Source organism: Macrobrachium rosenbergii, chromosome 14 (genome assembly GCF_040412425.1).
Source record: "Macrobrachium rosenbergii isolate ZJJX-2024 chromosome 14, ASM4041242v1, whole genome shotgun sequence".
Classification (NCBI taxonomy): Eukaryota; Metazoa; Arthropoda; class Malacostraca; order Decapoda; family Palaemonidae; genus Macrobrachium; species Macrobrachium rosenbergii.
Window position 1 is genome coordinate 254,175 of NC_089754.1, and position 26,526 is coordinate 280,700.

The 26,526-nt window shown below is 41.6% G+C and overlaps 1 long non-coding RNA gene and 1 other non-coding gene across 3 annotated transcripts in view; one reads left to right on the forward strand and one right to left on the reverse strand.

The window, feature by feature from the left end:
• Positions 1-12,679, forward strand: part of LOC136845682 (uncharacterized) — a 37,857-nt gene extending 25,178 nt beyond the window's left edge. Inside the window, exon 4 of one of the 2 annotated variants that reach the window (XR_010855209.1) lies at positions 12,302-12,679. This is a non-coding gene — a long non-coding RNA (uncharacterized lncRNA). The remainder of the gene's footprint in view (positions 1-12,301) is intronic. The other variant, XR_010855210.1, reaches the window with a different exon arrangement.
• Positions 12,680-25,499: 12,820 nt separating this feature from the next.
• On the reverse strand, positions 25,500-25,618 carry LOC136846200 (5S ribosomal RNA). Its single transcript, XR_010855352.1, has one exon. It is a non-coding gene; the product is annotated as a 5S ribosomal RNA (ribosomal RNA).
• Positions 25,619-26,526: the final 908 nt, after the last annotated feature.

The window sequence follows — 26,526 nt, forward strand, 5'->3', positions numbered from 1 at the left end:
GTCAGAGTTTCGAGATCTTTCATAGCACTGAATTAAAGTTAAAATGATCAGGATCTTTCATAGCACTGTAGTAAAGTTAAGATTATTTTGGCATTCTCGAAACTTCGTGAAATAGTGTACTGATTTTTGCAAGGCATCTAATGCAGTACATGACTCTAGTTCCTTATGTGTTCGTATTAGGAGACTTAATATCCCTATAATGCTCTGGATGTTATCATTGGTAAATTGTTATTCTTATACTTATGATTATTATTATTATTATTATTATTATTATTATTATTATTATTATTATTATTATAATCAGAATGAAGATGCGTCTAGACTGACACATTATTATTTCTCACTAAAAATTAACCAAATTAACTGAAAGTCACCTATATGATGTAAATTTATGTAAAAAATTGATTTTTAAGACTATTAAGCAAGATTGAGGTTAATTTCAATGAGTAATATTAATTTGAAATCTTTAAAAGCTTCGTACAAGTTTATTAGCTTGTAATGGGTAGGCTCTGAATAGTCACTTGGGAGATCCATGGTTCTCCTTTTTACATGAAAGTTATTCTCTTAGTCCGTGTGTATCCGCTAACCCTTCTAAAATTGGGTGCATTCATTTAGCTAAGGGGTACTCTCTTAGTGCGGAGGTTCTTAGAGGCGGCCACTTGGAAGTCGGTGTCAGTTTTCACGACTTTCTGCCTAAAAGATGTTCAGTTTTCTTCGAAGAAGAATTTCTCGCTTGGTCCCTTTGTGACGACCAACTCGATCTTATAATTACATAGTAATGTTAAGGGTGGGGCGAACTCTAGGTAATGAATGTAGTCTGAGGAAATTTGGAATTTTTGGATTCTCTGTTAGTCGGGGTTCATAGTGAGAATATTAAGTTTGACGTTAATACTGTGAAGATAGGCAGATCCAGTGGACTGGTTTGGTTTCTTCAACCTCTTCTGCGCAGACATTGGCGGCAACGGACGGCGAAGAACTCGAAGATCCTGCACACTCAACTTCTCCTCCATACATGAGAGGCTACAATAGCCACATGGGAGGTTCTTCGTACCCCTCCATACATGAGAGGCTACAAAAGCCACATGGGAGGTTCTTCGTACCCCTCCATACATGAGAGTGCTTTGATTAGCCACATGGGAGGTTCATCGTACCCCTCCATACATGAGAGTGCTTTGATTAGCCACTTGGGAGGTTCATCGTTCTCCACTAATCATGGGAGGCTGTGATTAGCCACATGGTAGGTTGGTTTTTATTTTTTTGCTACTCTATCCATGAGGAGGTTTGAATACCACATGAGAGGTAGCTCACTCAGACCCTCCATAAATGAGAGTGCTTTGATTAGCCACATGGGAGGTTCATCGTTCTCTACTAATCATGGGAGGCTGTGATTAGCCACATGGTAGGTTGGTTTTTATTTTGCTACTCTCTATATGTGAGGAGGTTTGAATACCACATGAGAGGTAGCTTGACTCAGACAGTACCCTAGACATGAGACTGACGTCGTGGTACTCTCTCTACAGACATTCTCACCTGCCGAGTGGGATAACCAGGTGAGGATACATTCATTTATACAGAGTAGGCGAATAATGAGTTACCTGCTTTCCCTGTTGGCAGGTCAGGCTGAATTAGGATTGATCCCACCTCCACTAAATTTTGTTAATCAGGCTAATTCAGGTGTTCAGGAGTGTATTGCAATATGAAGTTTTCATAATAAAACTAATATTGTAATACTTACCTGAACACCTGAATGATTCCCACCCTCCTCCCCACTTCAATTTGAATAGTGGATAACGCAATTGGGGTCTCGGCCTCACTCGGCCGGGACTTGCAGCAGTGTTGCCAATGGTACTTCAGGTAACTCATTTGACAAGATTTTCCTGTAAGCGTTGGTAACACTGACAGTTAATTACCCACCTAGTGGGTAAAAGCTATGGGGATGTAGTTCGGGCTGGTAGGTGACCAGGGCTAATTCAGGTGTTCAGGTAAGTATTACAATATTAGTTTTATTATGAAAACTTCATATTTCTTGGAATGTTACGATTTTACAGGTGATACATTCTTTGATCAATCTCTGAAGTACAAGTTACTTCAGGTTTTGACTCACTTGGAATTGTTGTTGGAGGTGAGATATGTGGAAAATTGTCCAATGCAAGACATAATTTACAAACAGACTTTGTTACTTACCATACAGCCAGAGAGACCCCAAAGTGTCTGTTAAGTTAAGGTGCTAATGTCAAAGCATGTCCATATCTTGAGTCGTTTCTTCTTTAGAAGCTTTACTTAATTCACTAACAATTCAACCCAGTTCAACTGTCGTACCACTGATCTATACTCTGTTAACTCCTTTTGTCCTAATACTCTATTACCTGTAAATCTTCTAGCTTCTGGTATTCTTATACTGCCACTGATTACAACAAATTCTATTTTCCTTATGCTCTACCATCACTCCTATATACTTAAAACTTTTACTTTCTTGTTCTCCTGCTTTGTAATTTCCCTTTCAATTTCCCAATTGTTTCTTTAAAAACCTTCAGTTCCTCCATAACAAAAATCTGCATGTGTGCATAAAATACCATTCAATTTTTTGTCTTTCCTCCAAAAGAATATATTAGGTTCTAATTTACTTCTCTCACCTTTAAGCTCCTCCACCACTTTTACCACCGTAGAGTACCATGCCTTTGCTGCGTCCTTGAACCCATAAGCAGTTTTCCTGTTTCCATAATCCACTCCAATAATCTTCACCAGGTGTTTTTAAATACACCTCTCTTTGTATTTCATCACCTTGTAAATATACAGTTTTTCACATCTAATGTATAGCAAGTCCAGTCTTTCAATTTTATTATTGTCAAACAAAATGTTTAAATTTGGGCATTGCATGTAGGAGCGTCTTTTTCCCATTCATCCATTTCTTCTTCAAAACCTCTAGCTACCAGTCTTGCTTTACATATCCTTTCCCCCCTTTTACCTTTTCAGTTACTATCCATCTTGTAGGTATAGCCTTCTGTCCAACCTCATTTACCTCCTCATATACCTTGTTTTCTCTCCACTTTGCAGTTCATTTTCTTTAGCTTCAATTACGCACTTATTTTCAAATCCTAGCAAAACCTCGTCTTCATCTTCAATTTTTTCTACATGACTCTAATCTCCTAAGTTAACCCATCCCTTGGCACCTGACTGTGAGTCTTCTACACTGTACGAATCAGCCCAAGATTTGCTTGATCTTTTTCCTGCAAGACTCAGTATAGTCCACTCTTCTGCTTGTCCTGTATTTTTGTTTTTAGCTCTAACTCTGTTTCCCTTTTTGAATGTGGGTATCTCCTCTATTAACTCATCTTCTATTACCTCTCTTCTTCTATTACCTCACTTTCCCTTCATCTTCCTGTGTTTCCTCTGCCAAATCTCTTTCTATAGTCTCCTCTACATCTGCATTCCTTCTCCAGCCCATTATCATCTTTCCTTCCTGCCCATCTATCTTTATTCCCTTCCTTTGATGCACAGGATTCATCCTTCACAGTGTGTGTTTTATCTATTTTAGTCATCTTCTCTTTTTCTGGTGATAGTCTTTGAATCCTAATAACATGTATTCTAGCCTCTTCTTTTAGAGAATCCCCATGTTTAACCACTGCTGTTTTACCCTCCACTCCCACTACCTGAGCAGGTCCTCTCCGTTCATTTTCACTTTTTCTGTTATAGAAGACCTCATCTCTCACTGCTGCTTCTTCAGATTTAAAGCAATTCTTATTTTATGACAAGACTCATTTTTGATAAACACTATTCTGACCTTATGCATTGCATTCAGTGTGTCCCTTACTCTGCTTTCTTCCATACCTTTTCTCTCTGCTTGCAGGACTTGAACTTCTTCTCCCATTAAATTTGGCAAAGAAGGGTTTTCCCAAATACTACAGTAATTGGTTAGGGGAGAAAACTTCATTATTTATTAAGCAATTTCCTGGCACTCACCACCCATCTTGATGCTATTGGCCAATTCACTTCCTCATCTTTCATCTTTCTTAAGCTTTCTCTGATTATGCCTGCCATCTTCTCACATATTCCATTGCTCCATGGAGGTTCAGATGCTGTCGCCAATAGTTTAATATTCCATCTTTCTGCCATCCTCCTCACTTTTTCATTTTGAACTTCCCCCCATTGTCTGATAATATTTTAGAAGGTGCTCCAAATATTGCAAACCACCCATCAAAAAGTGTCTTTATAATAGTTTCTGGTTTCTTGTCTTTTATCCAAAAAGCCTGACAATACCTCGTTGCCATATCTACCTTTACCAAGAACTTTCTCCCTTCTGTCTCTCCCACATCCACTGCCACAGCCAAGAACTTTCTCCCTTCTATCTCTCCCACATCCACTGCCACAGCCTAGAACTTTCTCCCTTCTGTCTCTCCCACATCCACTGCCACAGCCAAGAACTTTCTACCTTCTATCTCTCCCACATCCACTGCCACAGCCAAGAACTTTCTCCCTTCTATCTCTCCCACATCCACTGCCACAGCCAAGAACTTTCTCCCTTCTGTCTCTCCCACATCCACTGCTACAACTTCATGAGATGTTTTACTCTAAGAAAATCCCACTATTGGTTTAGCTGGATTTCTTTTGTATCTGTGACATACCTCACAACTTGCAATCAAGTCTGTTAGTAACTTTTTTATTTCCTCTTTTTCTTTCTCTCTCAAACCATCACCCCGCTGTGCTTCTTCCGTTAGCTTCCATATTTCATCTCCACCTCCGTGACCAAATTGTAGATGTAAATTCATCATTGCACCTTTAATTTCCCTTAGACTCTTTCCCTTCCATCCCTCCATAACAATTCGTCTTCTGCCTTCCTCCTCAAAATTGGTATTCGTAGGTGACCCTGTTTATCTTCTCTTAACTTGACCCTCATTTCCCATAATACTTCTATTTTAACACAATTCTCTTTTAAATTTACAGTCATACCCATTTTACTCATGGTTTTCTTCAAATAAGATTTTTTTATATAGGTAACTTACCCAGTAATTGCATAGGTATTAGTTTCTTTTAACCAGCAGCTTAAAATTTTGAAATTGCAGGTCACGCCAGTTTGTTTTGGTTATGGTGATGTGCCCCGCCCACTTTCGGGGGGAAGAAGAGGTACAGCATAGCAAAGAGCTTCAATTTGTTTCTGCCGGCTGTGGTTGAAGGACTGTGGTTGGCAGCAGCTTGAATTTTGAAATTTATACTTTGCTGGTTGTTTGCCCTATCTTCGATCGATGAAGTATTTATTTTCGTAGCCTTTTGGCATAATTCAGATAGTGTTAGGCGAGTTTTGATCATTGGTTTACGACTTTTTGCCCGTTTTTTGGACTTGTCTTAGAATTGGCTAAAGAATCTTACGACTCTCACACTGTTTGTGTTCAGAGTAGGGGACAAACATGTTCAGTGGATATACGTTGTAAGGAATATAGTGAATGGGATTTAAAGAAGTGGAAGACTTTAGATTCACATCTTAAGAAACTAGCTAGAGATAGGAAGAGGAAAACTCTTGCTAGGGAATCTAGTAAAGCTTTAAGCTAGTCAGGATTCATCCGCTAAGTCGGACGAAATTGCACCTGTAATTTCCTCCGATCCCGTTCCATCTCCTCCACCTGTGCAACCCTCTCCTTCACCCGGCTCTCACGTTTCCGATCCCAACACCATCACCAGTCTGGAGTCGAAAATTGACACTCGCTTCAAGTTAATTGTGCAATCGATCGCAAAATTAGCATCATCGGTGAAAGTGTTAATGGATAAGAGTGAGTCAGAGCACTCAGTGCAAGTGCAGTGGTAGTGGAGGAGGTGGCTGTTCTGCCCACTGATTCTCCTAGGCCAAGGTCCCTGACATACTCCCCAGCACCTAGGAGAAGTCAAACTGGTAGCCTAAGGGAGGTCGGTGGGGTCTGCCCCCGAGCAGTCACCCCCTCGGTTCAGTCTGTTGATGAATCCTAGACTGCAACCAAAGGCCGTTGGAAAGGCCTTCAATTGAGTGCTCACTGTATGTCCTCCAGCCCCGAAGAATTTAGTCCCAGGCGTGCACGGCGCTATGCGGACAAGTCATGCCCACTGAAAAGGCGTGGAGTGGATTTTGAGATTTCTTCTGTTCCTTGTAAGAAGGGCAAGGATTCAGCGCACCCCTCATGCAGTCACTGGGATAGCCCAGAACAAATCTCTTTTGCTTCTTCTGATGACAGTTGTAAATTGGCACCAAAGCGCCTTGTGGTGAGTAGACGTTCTTTGTTGAATAAAGGAACCACTTCATCAGGAGTTGCGCACCCAGCACCTTCATCTCTACAATCAGCGCCTGAGTGGCCAGCAACTAGCGTTGAAGTGCCCAAGCTCTCGTTTGCAGATGAGTGCCCACTGGCACCCGTTCACCATCAGTTTACATCACTGGCTCCTGTCTCTACAGCGCCCCCCAAGCGCCCATTGGCGCCTGCTCTTCCACCGCTTCGTGGTAGTGTCGTCTTGGACGTTGTTCCTCCTTCAGTTGACCCGATTCAGAGCAAACTGGATAATATTCTCAGCTGGCTCCAGAAGGCTCCTCGTACAGCTCAGACAACAGCGTACTTATCGCTTTCTCCTGTTTCTTCTGAAGAAGAGGTTGTTGCAGATCAAGATGCTCCTTTGTCAGCATACTCTGCATTGTTGAGGTTCCTGCTAGTGACTTTTCCAAGCTTCTTTTCACCAGCTACTCCCTCCTCTCCTGCTTCGACTTTCTTTATGGAAGCCCCCTCTGTCGGTTCTTCGAGGTTACTGAAATTGGTTCTCTCCTCTTCAGAGAAGAAGGCACTGAATGAAGTAAAAGGGCAGTTTTCTGAGAAGAGGGGACAAGGCAAAGCAGTTTATTTGTTTCCCACCTTCCAAGATGTCCAGATCAAGCTACAGGTTTTATGCGACCGGAAAAGCTCCTTCCCTGGGAGTCTCTGCACGCACCTTCTGAAGAATATCTTTAAGATTTTCGTAGTGATGAGCTTCCTGGACTGGGCAGTGGGTGCACTATCGCACCTAAGCTTAGATATTGCTCCTTGTTACCTCAAGAAATTTCTTCGGATCTTTTAGGAGTACTTTCCTGTATTGACGGGCGTTTGCGATAGTGTGCAGGAGTTAGGTAGTCTTTACGCCATGAGTGTGCTTAAGAAAAGAGAGCTTTGGTATTCTTTTACTCTGAAAGGCGTCACTCAGTCTCAGAGATCGGCCCTCCTATTCTCCCCCTTGGACAAGATGTATCTTTTTCCACAGGCTGTAGTTCTGGACATTGCCTCTGACCTGCAGAAAAAGAACACTCAGGATCTGCTCTCCCATTCTACGAAATGCCCCAAGGATTCTTTGACTCTTCTTCCCAGATCTTCGTCTCCGCTGCAACCTACTCCCTTCAGAGCTCCCGTTCTAGATCTCAAACTAAATCAAGATCATATACCCATTTCCCACAGCGTTCCATCAAGAAGTCTTCCTCCAAGTCTTACTCAAGAAATGAAACCACAGTCCTCTGTACTCAGATAGGAGCGCGGCTCCTCTGCGTTTTGGGAACGGTGGAAACAAAGGGAGGGAAATGTTGGATAGTGTCTCTCCTGAAGGAGGGCTACACTATCCCCTTTTTAAACAAACCTCCTCTAATCTGCAAGCCTGTTGAATTGACAGCTTACTCACTTTACTGGCTCAGAGAGATTTGCTGCTCTCTTGTTAGAGGTTGAGTCCCTTGTTCAGAAAGAGGCTGTAGAGGTAGTAGAGGAAATTCATTCTCCGGGATTCTAAAACCGATCTTTTTAGTAGTGCCCAAGTCATCGGGGGCTGGAGACCCTTTTGGTCATAAGTGCTCTGAATGTCTTTGTCAAAAAGACAACATTCAAGATGGAAACAAACCAATCGGTCCTTGCATCCATTCGCCAGGGAGAATGGACGGCATCCATCGACATGCAGGACTCGTACTTTCACATTCCAGTGCATCTGAATTTGAGAAAGTACATCAGGTTTGTGTTTCAGAACAGTGTTCCAATTTCAGGCTCTGTGCTTCGGTCTCTCGATAGCGCCGCAGATGCTTACCAGGGTATTGGCTGCCCTAGCGCAATGGCTTCATTTGAAGGGGATAAAGATCTCCCTATATCGAGACGACTGGCTACTACATTCCCGCTCGAAAGTTCAATGTACGGAGGACATTTGAACGACCCTTCTCTTGGCCGAAGAATTGGGCCTCCTCATCAGTCGGGACAAGTCTCTCCTGACACCTTCTCAGGAGATTCCTTATTTAGGAATGACTATCAACTCTCAGGATTGTCGGGTTTATCCAGTCCCAAAGTGAAAAGAAAAGTGTCTCCAGACAGTGGAGGAATTTCTGGATCTAAACTTTTGCTCGGCCAATCAGTGGATGAGTCTTCTAGGCACCGTCTCATCCATGGAACAATTCATCACTCTGGGAAGACTTCACCTGAGACCTCTCCAATTCTTCCTCAGAGCCAGCTGGAACAGGAAAAAGTTTCCGGACTAGTTTGTGTTCCCGATAACCGTAGAAATCAAGGAGGACCTTCGTTGGTGGAATTCCAGGAAGAGACTATCGGAAGGGAAATCTCTTCAACCTCTGAACCCCAGCCTAGAGTCCTTTTCAGACACGTCGATCCTAGGTTGGGGAGGTCTTTTGGGGTTAAAAGAAGTGTCAGGGACCTGGTCTCAGGAACAGCAAACTGGCACTTCAACGTAAAAGTTACAGGAGATATTTCTGGGCCTACAGTGCTTCACATCAGAAATCCGGGGGAGGACAGTAACAGTGCATTCAGACAGCACGACATCTGGTGTACATCAAGAAACAAGGGGGAACCCACTCTTTCTCCCTGTAAGAAGTGGCAGGGGGTCTTCTTCTTTGGTTACACCAGAATGACACTCAGGTGACAACGTGTTTTATCCAGGGGAGACTCAACATTCTGGTGGACGAGTTGAGCCGTCAAAGACAGATCCTTCCCACAGAGTGGACATTAGACCCGTTGGTTTGTCTGGATCTGTGGAAGCTCTGGGGGAAACCCATGATAGATTTGTTCTCGTCCTCCAGGAATCACCGACTTCCTCTGTTGTGCTCACTAGTACTAGATCCCTTGGCATGGGCGACCGATGCAGTATTGCTGGATTGGTCAAACAAAGATCTGTATGCCTTTCCCCATTCAGTTTAGTGAGACAAGTCGTCAACAAACTCCGGTCTCATCAAAACCTGTCCATGATCTTGATAGCCCCCTTCTTGCCAGCAAAAGAGTGGTTCCCGGATCTACTAGAACTTCTTGCGGACTTCCCGAGACTGCTGCCACAGAAGCAACTTCTCAGGCAACCTCACTTCCATCGGTTCCACCAAAACCTGTCTTCTCCGGCCCTAACAGGATTCAAACTGTTAGACGACTGCTCCGAAAGAAGGGCTTTTCAAGAGCAGCTGCAGACGCAGTTGCGAAGTGTAGAAGACAGACAGCAGATAATGTCTACCGGGCTAAATGGTCCCTCTTCTGGTCCTGGTGCAGACGAAATAACATGTCCTCTTCTGTTACCTCTGTAGCAGAAATAGGGGACTTTCTTCTGTTCCTACGCTCCACTAAAGGACTTTCCACCTCTACCATTAAAGGCTACAGAGCTATGCTTAGCTCAGTTTTCCGCCATAAAGGAATGGACTTATCGTGTAACCAGGATTTGTCCGACCTTATTAAGTCCTTTGACACCGCAAAGCTTAAAGAAAAACCTTTGCTGTCCTGGAAGTTAGACGTGGTAGTTAAGTGACTGTCCAGTTCACGTTTTGAGCCCATGCAATCTATCTCTTTAAGGGATCTAACCAGAAAAACTTTTTCTGGTCGCCTTGGCCAATGCCAAGAGGTCCATTGAAATCCATGCTTTAGACAGAAACATCGGATTTTCGGAGGGGATGCAGTTTGCTCCTTTTCCCTAGACTTTCTGGATAAGAACGAATCGCCATCGAATCCATGGCCTCGTTCTTTTACAATCAAGAGCTTGTCCGAGATAGTAGGAGTGTCTGAAGAAGAAAGGACTCTCTGTCCAGGAAGGGCCCTTAAGTTTTATCTTTACAGAACAAAGGACATTTGTGGTGTACTTCAAGGAATCTTTGGTGTTCTGTGAAATATCCCTCCAGACCGTTGTCTAAGAATGCCCTGGCATTTTCCCTGAGGAACCTGATTTCAGAAGCACATTCCATGGTGAGCAAAGACTCGCTCTCCTCTTACAAGGTAAAAACCCTGAGATAAGAGCGGTCACTACGTCTTTGGCATTTAAGTGCAATTTATCACTCACGTCAATTGTGCAAGCGACGTTTTGGAAGTGCAAGTCGGTGTTTGCATCGCATTGTTTAAGGGATATCGAGACTACTTACGATCAGTGCAGTACCTTGGGTCCGTCTTGCATGGTTGGCGTGGTGTTGGGTGAGGAAATGTAGACAGCAATGACCTTTCTTTAATCTCTTTGCCTTGCTTAGGGTGTGAGGGGAGCCTGGGAGTACTATGTACTTGGAATATCCTCCAGTCTTTTGGTTTTTATGGTTGGGTATTGGTGTTTTTAATTTGGTTTCTGGTGGTTATGGTGACTATTTACTCTGGTTATTTTGTGTGGTACTGCGCCCTGGGCAGGGGCATCTTGTACTTTGCTAGTCCTCGGAAATTAGTCCATTGCTACAAAGCACCTACTGTAGCAGTAGGCCCTCAAGGCTTTACCACCTCGCCTCTGCTGGATAAGGTGAGTGCCAACCAGAGGCAGTATCTACCTGTAGCAGCTCTCTTATCAGGTAAGGTTCAACAACATTGATTCCATGTTAGCAAATTTCTATTCTTAAACTCATTACTATTAGAAATGTTGTGGAGTAGATATGTCCAACATTCCAACCTCCAATCAGCTATGTAATTACTGGGTAAGTTACTTATATAAAAATAACATTTTTATAATAAAATAAGGTTTTATATATACTTACCCAGCAATTACATGATCGGAGCCCACCCGCCTTCCCTCACTTGGACGTAAGGGCATAAACAAAATGAAGCTCTTTGTAATGTTGTACCTTCTCTTACACCCGAAAGTGGGCGGGGCACGTTGCCATAACCAAAACAAACTAGTGTGACCCGCAATTTCAAAATTTTGAGCTGCCGGTTAAAAGAAACTAATAGCTATGTAATTACTGGCTAAGTATATATAAAACTATTTTATTATAAAAATGTAATTTTTTTTTCTTTCTCTCTCATCTACTCTGGTGTCCCATGGTATTGCAACCCCAATGAGTGATGCTTTCTTATTGGTTTTGTCAGTCAACGCCACATCTGGTCTACTGGCACGTATCACCCTATCTGTTCTGACACCACAGTCCCAGAGGATCGTTACCTGATCATTTTCTATCACTCCCTCAGGTTGGTGTTCGTACCACCTATTACTGCAAGCTAGCTGGTGTTTCTTGCACAGGCTCCAGTGGAGGGCTTTTGCCACTGAATCATGCCTCTTTTTGTACTGGTTTTGTGCAAGCGCCGGATATTCACTTGCTATGTGGTTTATGGTATCGTCTTTCATACTGCACTTTCTGCATGTGGGTGAGATGTTATTTCCATCTATTGTTCTTTGAATATATCTGGTTCTTAGGGGCTGATCTTGTGCCACTGTTAGCATTCCTTTTGTTTCCTTCTTGAGTTCTCCCCTCTGTAGCCATTGCCATGTTTCATCGCTGGCCAGTTCATTAGTCTGTCTCATGTACTGTCCATGCGTTGGTCTGCTGTGCCATTCCTCTGCTCTGTTTTCATTCTCCTGTCTCTGTATATTTCTGGGTCTTCGTCAACTTTTATCAGTCCTTCTTCCCATGCACTCCTCAGCCACTTGTCTTCACTGTTATTGTTATTATTATTATTATTATTATTATTATTATTATTATTATTATTATTATTATTATTATTATTATTATTATTATTATTATTATTATTATTACTACTACTCAGGAGATGACTCCTGTTCATATGGAACAAGAGCCCACCAAGGGGCCATTGACTTGAAATTGAGCTTCCAAAAGAACATTATTAAGGTGTTCGTTCGAAAGAAGTAACAGAAGGTAAAAATGGGAAATACAGAAAGAGGAAGAGATCAGTTATTAGAAAAACAGACAAAGTAACAAATTGACAAATAAATAAAGATCTAAGTAAAATATCAAAATACAAAGTGAACTGTATTGCATGGGTAGTCATGCACTGCATCTTCGCTCCTCAGGAGGGAGACTGTTGTTCCACAGTCATAGCTAACGATGTATATTTACTGTCGAGAAACTCGTGTATTGATTATGATAATTCCGCAGGTGGCCGACTGAACCTGTTGCAGATGGCCCCGGGATTACTTGCCGCCCCTGAGGTCCTTCAAGGTGGCGACTGACAGAGTCTATGAGGACTTTAACAGTCCCTTCAGGAAGGTCTTGGGAGAGTACACTAAGACCTGAGGTCATTCTGTAAGTATGGGATGTTTAATTACGTTTACTGACACCATGCAGCGTTTGTCAGGGTTTCGAGATCTTTCATAGCACTGAATTAAAGTTGAAACGATCAGGATCTTTCATAGCACTATATTAAAATTAAGATTATTTTGGCATTCTCGAAACTTCGTGAAATAGTGTACTGATTTTTGCAAGGCATCTAATGCGGTACATGACTCTAGTTCCTTATGTGTTCGTATTAGGAGACTTAATATCCCCGTAATGCTCTGGATGTTATCATTGGTAAATTGTTATTCTTATACTTATGATTATTATGATTATTATTATTATTATTATTATTATTATTATTATTATTATTATTATTATTATAATCAGAATGAAGACGCATCTAGACTGACACATTATTATTTCTCACTAAAAATTAACCGAATTAACTGAAAGTCATGTATATGATGTAAATTTATGTAAAAAATTGATTTTTAAGACTATTAAGCAAGATTGAAGTTAATTTCAATGAGTAATATTAATTTGAAATCTTTAAAAGCTTGGTACAAGTTTATTAGCTTGTAATGGGTAGGCTCTGAATAGTCACTTGGGAGATCCATGGTTCTCCTTTTTACATGAAAGTTATTCTCTTAGTCCGTGTGTATCCGCTAACCCTTCTAAGTATTGGTGCATTCATTTTAGCTAAGGGTACTCTCTTAGTGCGGAGGTTCTTAAAGGCTGGCCACTTGGAAGTCGGTGTCGGTTTTCACGACTTTCTGCCTAAAAGATGTTCAGTTTTCTTGAAGAAGAATTTCTCGCTTAGTCCCTTTGTGACGACCAACTCGATCTTATAATTACGTAGTAATGTTAAGGGTGGGGCGAACTCTACGTTGTATGATATTTCTGGCGCAGTATGTAGCGATACCCAGTTCAACTGTCATACCACTGATCTATACTCTGTTACCTCCCTTTCTGTTACCTGTAAATCTTCTGGCTTCTGGATCTCTTATAGAATTTATATACTGCCACTGATTAAAACAAATTCTATTTTCCTTATGCTCTACCATTACTCCTATATACATAAAACTTTACTTTCTTGTTCTCCTACTTGCAATTTCCCTTTCAATTTCCCAATTGTTTCCTTTCAGAATCCTTCAGTTCCTCCATAACAAAAGTCTACATGTGTACTTAAAATACCATTCAATTTATTGTCTTTCCTCCAAAAGAATATGTTAGGTTCTAATCTACTTCTCTCACCTTTAAGCTCCTCCACCACCTTACAATACCATGCCTTTGCTGCATCCTTGAGCCCATAAACAGTTTTCTTCAGTTTCCATAATCCACTCCAACCATCTTCATCAGGTGTTTTTAAACACACCTCTCTTTGTATTTAATCACCTTGTAAATATGCAGTTTTTACATCTAATGTATAGCAAGCCCAATCTTTTAATTTTATTGTCAAACAAAATTTTAAAGTTTTGGCATTGCATGTAAAGCATCATCTTTTTCCATTCAGCCATTTCTTCTTCAAAACCTCTAGCTACCAATCTTTCTTTACACATCCTTTCCCCACTTTTACCTTTTCAGTTACTATCCATCTTGTAGATATAGCCTTTTGCCCAACGTCACTTACCTCCTCATATACCTTGGTTTCTCTCCATTTTGCAGTTCTTTTTCTTAAGCTTCAATTACGCTTCTGTTTTCAAATCCTAGCAAAACCTCTTCTTCATCTTCAATTTTTTCTACATGACTCTAATCTCTTAAGTTAACTCCTCCCTTGTCACCTGACTGTGAGTCTTCTGCATTGTATGAATCAGTTCTCCTTTGAAATTTTCCCATACTGTACTGTGCACCATTAAGTAGTACAGTAGATATTCAGTTAATTCCAACAGCCCTTACATTTTCTTCCATAAGATTTGTTCCAGTTTTGACCAAATTATGGTACAGGCAGTCCCCGGTTAACGGTGGGCTCAGTTAACAGCGATCTGGTTTTATGGCGCTTGTCAAGCAACGAAAATCGGCAATTTTCGGTGCCGAAAATTGCCGATTTCTGCTTATCGGCGCCGATAGTTAGGTATTGGCGCCGATGCATACCTAACAGAGGCACCGATAACCGAAAATCGCCTCTTTTCGGCGCCGATAACCCCTGAAAAAGTGCCGAAAATCACCGATTTTCTGTTATCAGCGATTTTCGCTTATCATCACACCCTCAGAAACGGAACCCTGCCGATAACCGAGGACTGCCTGTATGGCCCTTCTAATTACATACAGTAGCTGAATCGTTGGAACTACAGAATTTCAAACTTGCTGCGAATGGTGTTTTGTTGTTGTTGTTGAGCAATTGAAGCATGGGTTTTCTTTTCATTGTTTATTTGGTTTTAATATTGGCCTTTGCTGTGTAGCTTACTCTTGTGTCTTCTTCATTGTTACTTATATTTCCTTGATCTGCTGGCTTGCTTTCCCTGTTGGGGCTTTAAAGGGCTTGTAGCATTTTGCCTTTCCAGATTCTATAAATAAAATACTCAATGTAGGCCAGATTCTATAAAAAAAATAGTCAATATAGGCCAGATTCTATGAAAAAAAATATGCAATATAGGCCAATCAGATATAAAAGTACAGTGCCAGTGCTGCAAGACAACATTTATAAAAATCTGAACACAGTCAATTAGGCCTACGTGTGAAAATAAGACCTTTCAAATCTGCTTACAGAATAAAGAACAATCTTTTGGAAATCTTATATTCAAATCAGTACGGAGTCTAATTCAACTGTGCATTATCGAATTGCAGCTTAACGTTTTGAAAGGAGGAAAGGCCCCTTCTTTTTCATGTTTACAATGATAAAGCCAGGTTAATTATAAAGTGGTTTGCATCCATTTGCAATCTGATGTGAGGTGCAAACTAACTTGAGTCTTCACAGATTGAAATAGGACTTTGAAAGTGATGTATTACTTTCCTTTGAGAATTATTGTCAACCATGTTCAGTCTTTTAGGTTGTAAGATTCATGAGATAAAAACTGCGGCTAGTAAAGGTTGCTACTCGAAATTCTTGAAGTTGTGTGCAAACAATGCACTAATCAAAAATCTAACTTAGATCAGTATTTTTATTATCACAGAATTAGTTAGTAGGCTCGGCTAATGAATGCCGTGTTAAGTGAATCAGCTAATTAACTTTGACATATACCTTCCTAATTTTAAAAATATATTTTGTGCACTTCTCTTTTAACATCTACATTTTACTGCACTGTTATGGTGCATTAGGCTAAGTTACAGGGTATCAAAAAACAGCATAATGAGTTTCTGGAGTTCTGTAATCAAAAACATTTTAATGTGTTTAGTGGGTCTTGGGTTTCAATGGCATTTGCCATATGCAGATAAAGATTTAATGAAAAACTAAGGAAGTGTGAGGGATCGAGTTTTGACGAAATGTCAGTTGGGTTGCGGGAGCTAGTATTAAGAAGATTACAGCTCTGAATTTCAAATTGCATGGGTATATACAGCTTGCATTTAGAAATACACACATATGCTTGCTTATTGAGAAATGTATCAAAGTTTGAAGTCAAACGCAGGAACTTGGGAGTGACTGCAGGTCAGGGGAGTACAGTATGACTATGCATTTGAATAAAAAATTACCAAAAACACTTAATATATCCTATCCTAAACTTCCCTTAACCTAACCTAACCTAGGGCATCATGCCCTGGCTTCCAGTTATACCCCAGATTATGGTATGGTCCTCCTAATTATTAGCTGAATTGTTGGGACTACAGAATTTCAAACTAGGCATAAATGTGTGTCTTTTTTTTTTTAAGAAGCCCTCTTAGATCCCATTTTATTGTTTAGAGTACAGTAATTAGTTTTCCAATTGGTTTTTCGTTGTAATACAGTTTCTAGTTTATTCTTTACTTCTTATTTCCTTTCTCTGCTGGCTTCCTTTCCTAGTTGGAGGCTTTGGCATGTAGAATTTTGCCTTTCCAGATATCATAAAAAAATATACAATATAGGCCTATCGGATATCAAAGCACAGTGCCATTGTTTCAATAAGACATTTATAAAAAAAAAATTAAACAAGTAATAAGGCCTGGACGTGAAAATGAGACCTTTTAAAAATAACTGTTGTTTGTAAATTCTTGTTTTTTCAAAATCAATACAGAATTTGAATTCAACTGTTATCAGATTTACAGTTCAATATTCTTGAAATGAGGAGAATTTTTCTATTTTAATGTTGATAATGATAAAACCAGAGTATTTATGCAGTAGTTTGCATCCATTAGCAATCTAATAAGTGAGATGCAAACTATTAACTTTAGTCTTCACAGATTGAAATAGGACTTTGGAAGTGATGTAGTACAGTATTACCATTTCCTTCAAGAATTATTTTCAAAAGTAGAAATTTTTAGGCTGTAAGAGTCATGAAATAAAAAAAATGTGACTAGTAAAAGTTGTTTATTACAGGGAGTTCACGGATTAAAAAAAATGAGCACAACGAACTGAAGGTTATGAAAACAATTTACTAACAAAAATTTAACTTATGTTTTATACTTTTCTTTACAAGAAAAATTAGGTCGTGATACCGGCAAGTGATTCTATATTAAGTGAATAGGCAAGTTAGTCACTAACAGTGGAGGTTAGTAGGAAATTAAGAATTAGATTACTTTGCTCTGTAACCAAACACATTTTATTGTTTGCTGAGTCTTGGGTTTAACTGGCTCTTGCCGTATACAGAGAGATTCAATTAAAAATTGAAGTGTACTGGGCTGAGTTTTGAAGAAATGCAAATTGGGTTGCTAAATTTAATGTGTTAAGGAAGATTACTGCTATGAATTTCAAACTGCATAGACACGTACAGTTCGTAAAAAGAAATATATGCGTGTGTCTGCATGCTCTGGAACCTCTTAGCATAGCCAAGGCTACTCTAGATTCACTAGGTACAGTACTGTTAAAGATTAAGTGTCGTTAAGGTTAGGTTAAGTTTTTGGCAAAAAAATTAATTTGTTCACGACACTTACCTGCCAGATATATATAGCTGTATTTCTCGAAATCCGACAAATTTTAAAACTCGCGGCTGCAGTGTAGCCCAGGTGGTCGTGCTCATTCCGCTTCGCTGGGAGGCGGAATGAGAACCATTCCCATTTTCTATTCAGATTTTTCTCTGTCGCGGTAGGAACCCCCCTAGTTTATTGCCCATCCCTCCCTGCAGTGGAGAATTTAGGAAAACAACACCAGGTCAGGGCTAGAAAGAAATTTAAGAGAAACCCCTTCTTGAAGAAATACACACAGGCATTTTGCTAAACTACCTCAGGAACAATCTTGAAAACATTACATTAAATGATCTAAGGGTCTAACTGTATTCAGTCCTTGCTCTGCATTCAGTCTAACAAGATGACAAAATGCATGTACGGCGGCCTGAGATGAAGTCTTCCCAGGAAACAACACTTCTCCACGGGAAATATGCATTATCAGTCAAAAGTCCATTCCCTCAGCATTCATGACATTTTTCCTGGTCCAGGAAGGATGAGATATTTCTAAGCAAAAATGCTGAACATACTTACGTTCCTGGGATGGAAAAGCTTGAAAGTCCACTGAATCATCTGAATCCCCATTTCAAATACGATGGACTGCATGGGATCAGATGGGACTTTTCTTCGTTCACTAGAAGTCCCAGGGACTTTGTCAAACCATTAAACTCTTATTCAGGTCCTCCAGACACCTTCTGTAAAGAGGCTTTTATGAGCCAATCTTCCATAAATTCCACGAAGATATTAATAAAAGATAAAAAGTTATCTGACATTTCTCATGATAATATGAAAAGATCATTTTAGTCTCTGTTTTCTGTTGTTATAAAGAGCTCTGCATTGAAACCTTTGGTCCCCTAGTACAAACCTCAAATATCGTTTGACTGGGGATGTATGGTTAATAAACCAAAAGGTCCTTACCTGTAAGTCCAAGGAAGCTGACCAATGAATCTCCTCATTATTAATGCTTCCTAAAACAGACTGGGACGTCTCCATCAGGGGCTGAAGACCTCCTTCACAAATGCCAAAGCGGTTCAGTCTACTGACATCAGGACTGGTCTCAACCCTTGACTCCGGGAGCCAACAAGGAACAAAATGATCATCTGAGTCCAGCTCAAGGACTTGAAGACTCCATTCAGCTCTTTCAAACAAGCATCAAATTTGCCATTAAGGCAACTCGAAAAGGATATTGTTTTCTCTTGATGGAATGAGGACTTGAAGATCCCCTGGGCATTCTGCAAAGAAGATGATGACCCAGGGGCTGAAAATCATTATCCTCTGGGTGTATAACTCTATGTGAGGGACCAGGTGTCTGCCCCTCTTGCTCTCCAGGCTCTACAAGAACTTTCAAAATGCTTGGAAGACCAGGTGTCTCCAGTCTTCACAAACAACCATAAAAATTCTCAATTCCCTGTAAGAAAAAGGTTTATTGGTTTATGGGATTGCTCCGGTATCTGAAAAGACATTACTGAATTAGATGACTAAAGATCTCGAGGAAAAGCTCCTCCACGAAAGGGCTTCTACTTCCTGGAGGTTTTAGATAATGAGAGGCAAATACTAACTTGACATCCAAAGGGACTGCCAAGATCTCTGCAGAGTGGACCTGTTCTGAGTGGCCTCCTTCAAGCTGGAGGAGAGAAATTGAACTGAGGACTGGGGGAAGAGATGGCTTTCAAAATCTTGTCAGGGGAGATCAGCAATTCCATATCTGCTTCGGATCAACTGTTTGATAAAATAAAAACAGGCATTCTTCGACATCTGGTCACAGATCCAAAACTGAGCACCAAGACATTTCTGAATTCCTTCTTAAGTCCTTTGTCTGATGGAAGAAGTGGTAGAGCTCAACGTGGTATGGCCCTTGGCTCCCCTGTTATGTCCGTTAGATTGGAATCTTAAAGTACAAGGCCAGGGTTCTTCAATGAGTATTCATTTTTGCAAGGAAGCCAGTTCCTCTGAGCCATCCCAGACTGCCTTGTCCTTGCAGTTCAAAATCTGGACATTCTTGCTGAGGCATGATCTCAGTCGGGACTCCTAATCCAAGAAAAGAGTTCTCAGAGCCCCCAATCACAGTCCAGGAAATTGAAGACCTCCATGGTTCGAAACAGTCCTTTCAAATGGTGATTTCATGTTGGTGAGTTCCAGGACACAAATTTGGGTTACAGAGACATTGGAAGAGGACACATGGTTGTCCTTGCACCATCCTCTAAACACAAGTGAACCAAGTCTCCCTGGTCATAAGAAGGAACTCTTGGGTCGTCCTCCCCGGTTCTTCGTGTGACATAAACAATGAAAGTCAGCTTGGTATCATCTTGCAGGGCAAAAAACATCTTGCCCAAGGTCTTCCTTCCTCCATCAGAAGTTAACCTTCTTGAATGCCTTCTCGGAATCTGTTCAGAGAGCAGTAAGTTTCAATGTTCTGACGCTGTTGCGAAAAGCATCACTCATCCCAAAAGAAGCAAACAAGGCTTCTGAAGATGGTTTCGTCCATTCTTTGAAATTCGCCAAACAAGTCCTTGAAGAAAATGTCGGCTAACACCTGATTTTTTCAGTCCAGAAAATGAGAAGGGGGAGGCTGCTCAAGGACTGAAGAAGTTCTCTTGCTGTCAATATTTTTTCTCCGATAAACTTACTAGAGACATTTCTCCTCTTCAGGGAGATTGTTTTCCTTGGATAGTGCCTTGAAAGGCCCCAACAGTCGCTGATGGGCAATGCTGTCGTGTTGTCGGCAGTTGACCTGCACTTCTCTGTTTTGTGTTTGAACTCCCTGAGAGCTAGAAGGTTGCAGTTAGTTCTTCCTTTCCTAGTGTTGCTCCCCATCCTGAGCATGTCGGAGAACAACTCTAGGTCTGCTTCCTGTGATGTAGAGAGGTCCAAGTCCATAAGCTGGAGCTATTAGGGTCATTCCACCACTCTAACACTGCCTTATTGGTTGCGAAATGGGGAGCACTTGGTCTCAGTTCAACCTTGTCCCAGTTCTGATTTAGAAGAAAACTGTAGCCATGGGCATAGAAGCAATCTCTTCTAGTCAAAAACAAGCTCTCACAGACTGTCCATTCATTCCTGAGCATGTCTGTCTCCAAGATCTGTCCTAAAACTGACAGCAGGCTTGCCCTGTTCTTGCAACACCGAGGAAGCGCCCCTGGAGCACTCTGAATCTCCAGGATCCTTTAGGTACAGAACATCATTTAGATGGATCAGTTGAGAGCTCTATCTGTTTATCATGCAGCATGGATGTAGATCCAAAATGAATTTTGAATGACAGATACATAAGAGCAACATCAGGGGAGCAGACCATAGGAGCCAGTTCACTTGGTACAAGGAGATTCCAAATGGCTTAGCATGTGAGAAAAACCTTCAGAAGACTCTCATCATGCAGAAATAGTCATAGTTTGTTGTCAGTGCATCTTACGCCTGTCAAAGGAAGAAAACTCTTCCTACTGGGTCTGCATACTTGAAATTTCATGTCCTAGAACGTCCAATAGTCTTGTAGATTTAAATCTGAGTTCATTGAGATAAAACCTATTTTCATTTTTAACTAAAATTATTGAAGGTTATCCCTCACCCTGACTAAGTTAATGTTTGATACCGACCTGAGTAAATTATGGCATCTTTAACGTTTAGTCCAATGCCTTATCCACGTCTCATTCCAGCGAAAGCGTTGTTTTACTTTGGGCACTACAGTGAGGCAGCCATTGCCTACGTTTGTCACTCTAGTCCTTCTGCTCAGGTCAGACTATCTCCAAAAACAAACTTACACTTTAATAATCCATTCATTGTTTGATTTTGTTGTAATCAAAAGTAACTTTACAGAGAAAACTTTATGGACATATCCTCTTCATTGTTGTGCACCAAGACTGGTGTTTTTTGACTTGTCTAGGCTACGGGGAATTTGCTGTTGGGGACATTTCTCTTCAGAGAATTAACCTCAACTCAATAATGGATCTACAAATAGAGGGTTATTTGTTAGCCATCAATCCAGATGCAAAAAGAGAAGCACTATTAGCACAGCGCTCCACCACGCTCTTGAAGCCTGGTATCCTGACTGAACAATCTGAGACTAATTGGGGCTGGAAGGGAAGAGCTCCAGGTTGCTCCCGTGGCTACAACCTGGAGTCTAGAAGTAAGATCATTGATGTCCTCAATGTTGGGTAACTTGCAAACCACACAATAGCTCTTGTCATATACGTCTGTTTAGAGCCGAGACGTCAGCCAACAAACAAAGAAACAGGGAAACTGTAAAAAAAACTTTTCCCATCAACGAATTCAGAAAATCTCTGAGTTCGGATGCATGGAATGTAGAAAATACGCATCCTGGAGGTCCAGTGAGGCCATCCAGTCATGCTGTCTGACTGAAACTGGAACCGATTTTGTCAAGATTCCATAGCAACCTCAAATCTTGCAATCTTAAAAGCACCGGTCTCAACCCCCAAGTACATTTGAAAATCAGGAATAACAATGTAGAATACCTGGGGAATTCGGATCTTGAATCTCTGTCTGGTTTCCTGCAACATCATAAGACACTTGTTGCTGGCCAGCCTTTGCCTTGGTTCAAAATATCAAATTTTTACAAAAGGGTTCATTGGTCTTGTTACTAGAGGGCAAATCTTGGAAAGCGATCTTGCAACCCTCTTAGAAGACCTTTGTTACATCCATACATGAACTTCAGACTGTCATTCGTTGGGCCGGAGTTCAATTCCCAGTCAGCTGATGAAGAGTTACAGGGGGATTTTTTCTGTTAAAACTAAGGTATTTATATCATTACCCCCTTAGAGTTAACTGAATGGATAAAAGGTCCACTCTCCTTCTCTCCCACACTTGCTAGAAGCTGGACAGCCTGTTCCCTTACTGCTGTCTGCAAGAGAAGAAATCATGTCCTCCTTTTTAATGATAGAGGCTAAAGTTTATCATTCATCTACCCTCCTAGAGGAACCTCTATCGGAGGGCCGACCATGAAAGAGCTCAGACACCTGAAATTTTCAGGAGCCTCAGCCTTACTCTTTTTAGCGATGAAAGTCGTTGGTAGGACTTTTCTAGCTGTTTTAGATATTAGATCTTACATGGTTTTCTGGGCCAAGGATGAAAAGACCTCTTTACCAAATCTTGAGAGAAGAGGTGAGAGGAAAAAGGGAATAAAACAGTTTCTGATTTTGACTGGACGTGACCCCATTAGCCAGGAAAGATCAAAGATGGGCATTTTCTTCAGGATTCCTGCTGAGAAAGCGTAGCTGATTCATTGGCACCATCTCCAAGTCCTTTATCCATACACGACATCAGATATATGAGTTCTTCGGGTCAGCTGACTGAGTCGTGTTGAATAATTCCATCTTTCTTCCTCAAGCAATAGCTGGGGGTCCAGTCCAGACTAGATCACAAACCTCAAAGGGACAAAAGAATTACTAACCACCTAACCAAGGTCTAACTCTGATGTTGACCAACAAAATTGTTTTTCCCATGGCCACTCGAGTAAAAGAGTCAACAAAAACACAAAGTCTCCTGGGAAGAGGATCAGGTATTCCAAGGACAAGCGATTCTCCAGTTTGATAGCAAATGGTAAATCTTGAAAAGCAGTTTGGCTGGAGAAAAAAAAAAATCTTCTTTTATTGTTCCTTCTTCAAAAGTATCCATTCACTTTCAAAATTTGGCTCTCTTAAAAATGTCAACTGAGTACCATACTTTTTCTTAAATGCCTTCCCAAAAGTAAATTCTGAAGGGGGATTCTCTGGAAAAAATTTTCCGAAAATAGCTTCATAAGTCTTTTAAAGTCTGATGAAAGCTGATGGCCTTTTATAACGTCTTCGTCGGAAACTCTACAATAGGATTCACAGGAGAATGCGGGATATATCATCATTCTCTTTTCCGATTGTCCAAAGAAGAATGCCAGCGCATTCTTTCAAAATATTATCTTAACGTTTGCGTCCAGAACACCATAAAACATCCAGGACCACGCCTGGCGTCCTGTGTTCCATTTTCTTAAAGCTCTAACATCTTGGAACTCCCAGGTTCCTGACCAATATGACGTCCTGGAGTCCAACCTTTCGAATTGACGTCCTGGCGTCCAGCCAAGGGTCGAAGAAGACCTATCATCCTGGCGTCCAGCTCTCGAGGGCTTGATGGCCTGAATGTCCAGTTTCTCAGCATTGACGTCCTGAAGCGTCCCACATGACGACGCCTGGAACCAGCTTCTCGACGCCTGGCTACCTCCTGCGAGCGTCCAAATGTAATGTTCGAGCTAACATCCGCCAAAGATGCAGAGGTTGGAGAGAACTGGCCGCCAGTGTGACACTAAAAAAGCTTCATCACATTGTTGCTGCATCAGGTTATTACGTCCAAGTTCCAAGCAGGGGAATTTTTGTTGGAACCGTTTTTGGACGTCTTGCCAGTGCATCTCGTAGAGATCGTGGAGGGACTTATTGTCAGACGAAAGCTAATCCTCTGTTTCTGAATACAATCGAAAGCATGCCTGGGATAACAACTTGATAGTCGAGGGGAACTGCTATAGCTAGTTTTCTCTTGCCTAAAGGAGAAAATCGACTTTCCTTCTCACAGGGGTTGGTGAGCTTGGAAGAGGTCTAGGACTAGGAGCACGACAACCTTTGAAGGTTGCTCCCTCCACTGCACTTGCATAACCTTTAGATTAAGAACTTGTGGCTTTTTAGATCTCTTATTGTCGACCTGGCACATATTATCCCTGTCTTCTGAGAGGGTTTTAGTCTGAAAGCAGCCAGGTTCTGAATGGCAGCCAACATATCTCGTTAAGTGTTGGGTCCTTACCTGTTTCAGTAGGGGTTCAGAGACTACCACCACTCGGGAGAAGGATCAATAGGATAGTTACCAACCAAAAGAATTAACTATTCCTGGTTATATCCAGTGGAGTGAGACACAAAACTCTTGGTTCTTCTGAGAGTCATCAAGCGTTTCTGACATATCGAACTATAAGCAAACCATGACCGTTCTTCAGAATTTAGAAGTGGGGAAAAGGAGAACATCTATTCCCTTGCATCCAATCCCAGGGAACATTTTCACACTGATGAAGAGTCAGGTATGTTGTAAGAAAACAGATGAGCTTTAAGAGGAGCCAAGCCAAAGTGTTCTTCACCAAAATAAGTTGTGAAAAATCCACAAGATGGCGACCCCAAAATTTCCAAAATCTTGGCAAAGATCTGATGAATAGGTCCATGGTTCCAGGTAGTTGATGGCGCCAACAGGCAGGTCTGCTGAACATTTTCGACCCCTGCAACAAAACTTGTGAGAATCGAAATGTTGCGAGCATAGGCTCAAAGAATAATCTCTCTTGCAAGGCTGAACAGGGAACAAGTAGTATTGTCCGAGTTTGCTAGAACTACACGATTGCAAACTTGGACCTCGAAGAATTGGCGAGCTAAAAGATAGCCGCCAAATCTTTGAAGTCGATGTGCCAGGACACCTGTTCCTCTCTCCGGGTTCCTAACACTTCCTCTCCCTCTAGTGTTGCCCCCCAACCTGTTGACGACCCGTCGGAAAAACAACACTAGGTTGGGGTTCAGAAGCTTGAGGGAGATCCCTTTCTGCAATTTCGTTGGATCGAGCCACCACCACAGATCCTCTTTATATAAGGAAGAATTCTCAATTCCTCTTTCAAGTCTTCCTTGCTTTGCCAGTTCTCCAACAAAAAGAACTGAAGAGGCCTGAGATGCAGACTCCCCAGAAAACAAACTTCTCCAGCGAGGAAATGGTCCCCAGCAGACTCATTCCTTCCTTCACCTAGCATGTTTCCTTTTCCAAGAAGGCCGAGACTTTTCCGTACATAGAAGTTGCCGTTCTTGCGACGGAGACGCTATAAAAGCCGCTGAATAGATCTGAATTCCCAGACACAATGGACAGTGAGGGGATCAGCTGCGACTTCTCCACAGACCAGAAGTCCCAGGGACTTCACGAGTTGCAGAGTCAACTGAAGGTCCTCCAGATACCTTCGCTTCGACGACGCTCGAATCAACCAGTCGTCCAAGTAGAGTGAGATCCTGACGTGCAACAGATGCAACTGCATCGCAACGTTTTTCATGAGACGTGTAAACACCCTCGGAGCAAAATGTGACGCCAACAGCATCTGGTGTTCCCAGGCGGTCAACCATCCAAGTACTGACCAGACCCAACATTGCTTAACTTCGCTGATCGGACGAGAAGCGGTGTTTTCAACGTGGTATGGCCGTTGTGCAGAGTCCAAAGCAGAGAGCCCTGAACTGGTACGTCTAGTCCCCCAAGACAACCTGAGATACTTCACCGAACGTGGATGAATTGGGGCGTGAAGATAAGTATCTTGGAGATCAAAGATACCATCCAATCCCCGGGATGAAGGGCTCCTAGTATTGACTGCGAGGTCTCCATCTTGAACTTTTCCTTCCGGACCAAGTTGTTCGACCTGTTGACGTCCAAGACGGGTCTCCAGCCTACTGAAAGTTTTGGGACTAGAAACAATCTGTAGTAAAATCCCGGGGAACACCGAGTCCAAGACCTGTTCCACTGCTCTCCGCTCGAACATCTGTTCGAGCAGGTCAAACAATTTTCTGTTTGACAGGAAGGCAGTTGGGAAACAAAAAACAAAAGAGGAGACAGGAAGGGAATCAAGTAACCTCTCTCTAACAGTAGGAGTGACCAAACGTCTGCCCCTCACTCTTTCCAGGCTTGTGCAAAATGAAGCCTGGTTGCAAAGGGAGTCTGGAGATGAAAGGAGTCACTTGCTACCTCTCTTGGAAGTGACATTCCTTCGGGAAAAAACTCTCTCTCGTGGTGCGGGTCTCGTGTTGCTTCCCATGGAAGCCCCTTTGTTAGGCAAACATTTAGCTTTCGTTTACTTTTTGTATCATTGAGATCGGTGCAAGCGTTATGAAGGAGATGCAGTTTGAATGTCGATAACTTTAGTTTTGAGAAAAACGATATTTTTTGCTTCTCTGTGTATTTATTTGCTTGTCGTTACACAGTTTGATGTTTTTATGACATAATGAAAAGCCAAAAAATAGACCTGCAAAGTAATATAACTTCGCTAAATGAAGCTAAATGAAGCGAGTGTCAAAATACGGCTGAGGTTGGCCAGCGCGACATTTTACTTAGTCAAGCTCTGAGCT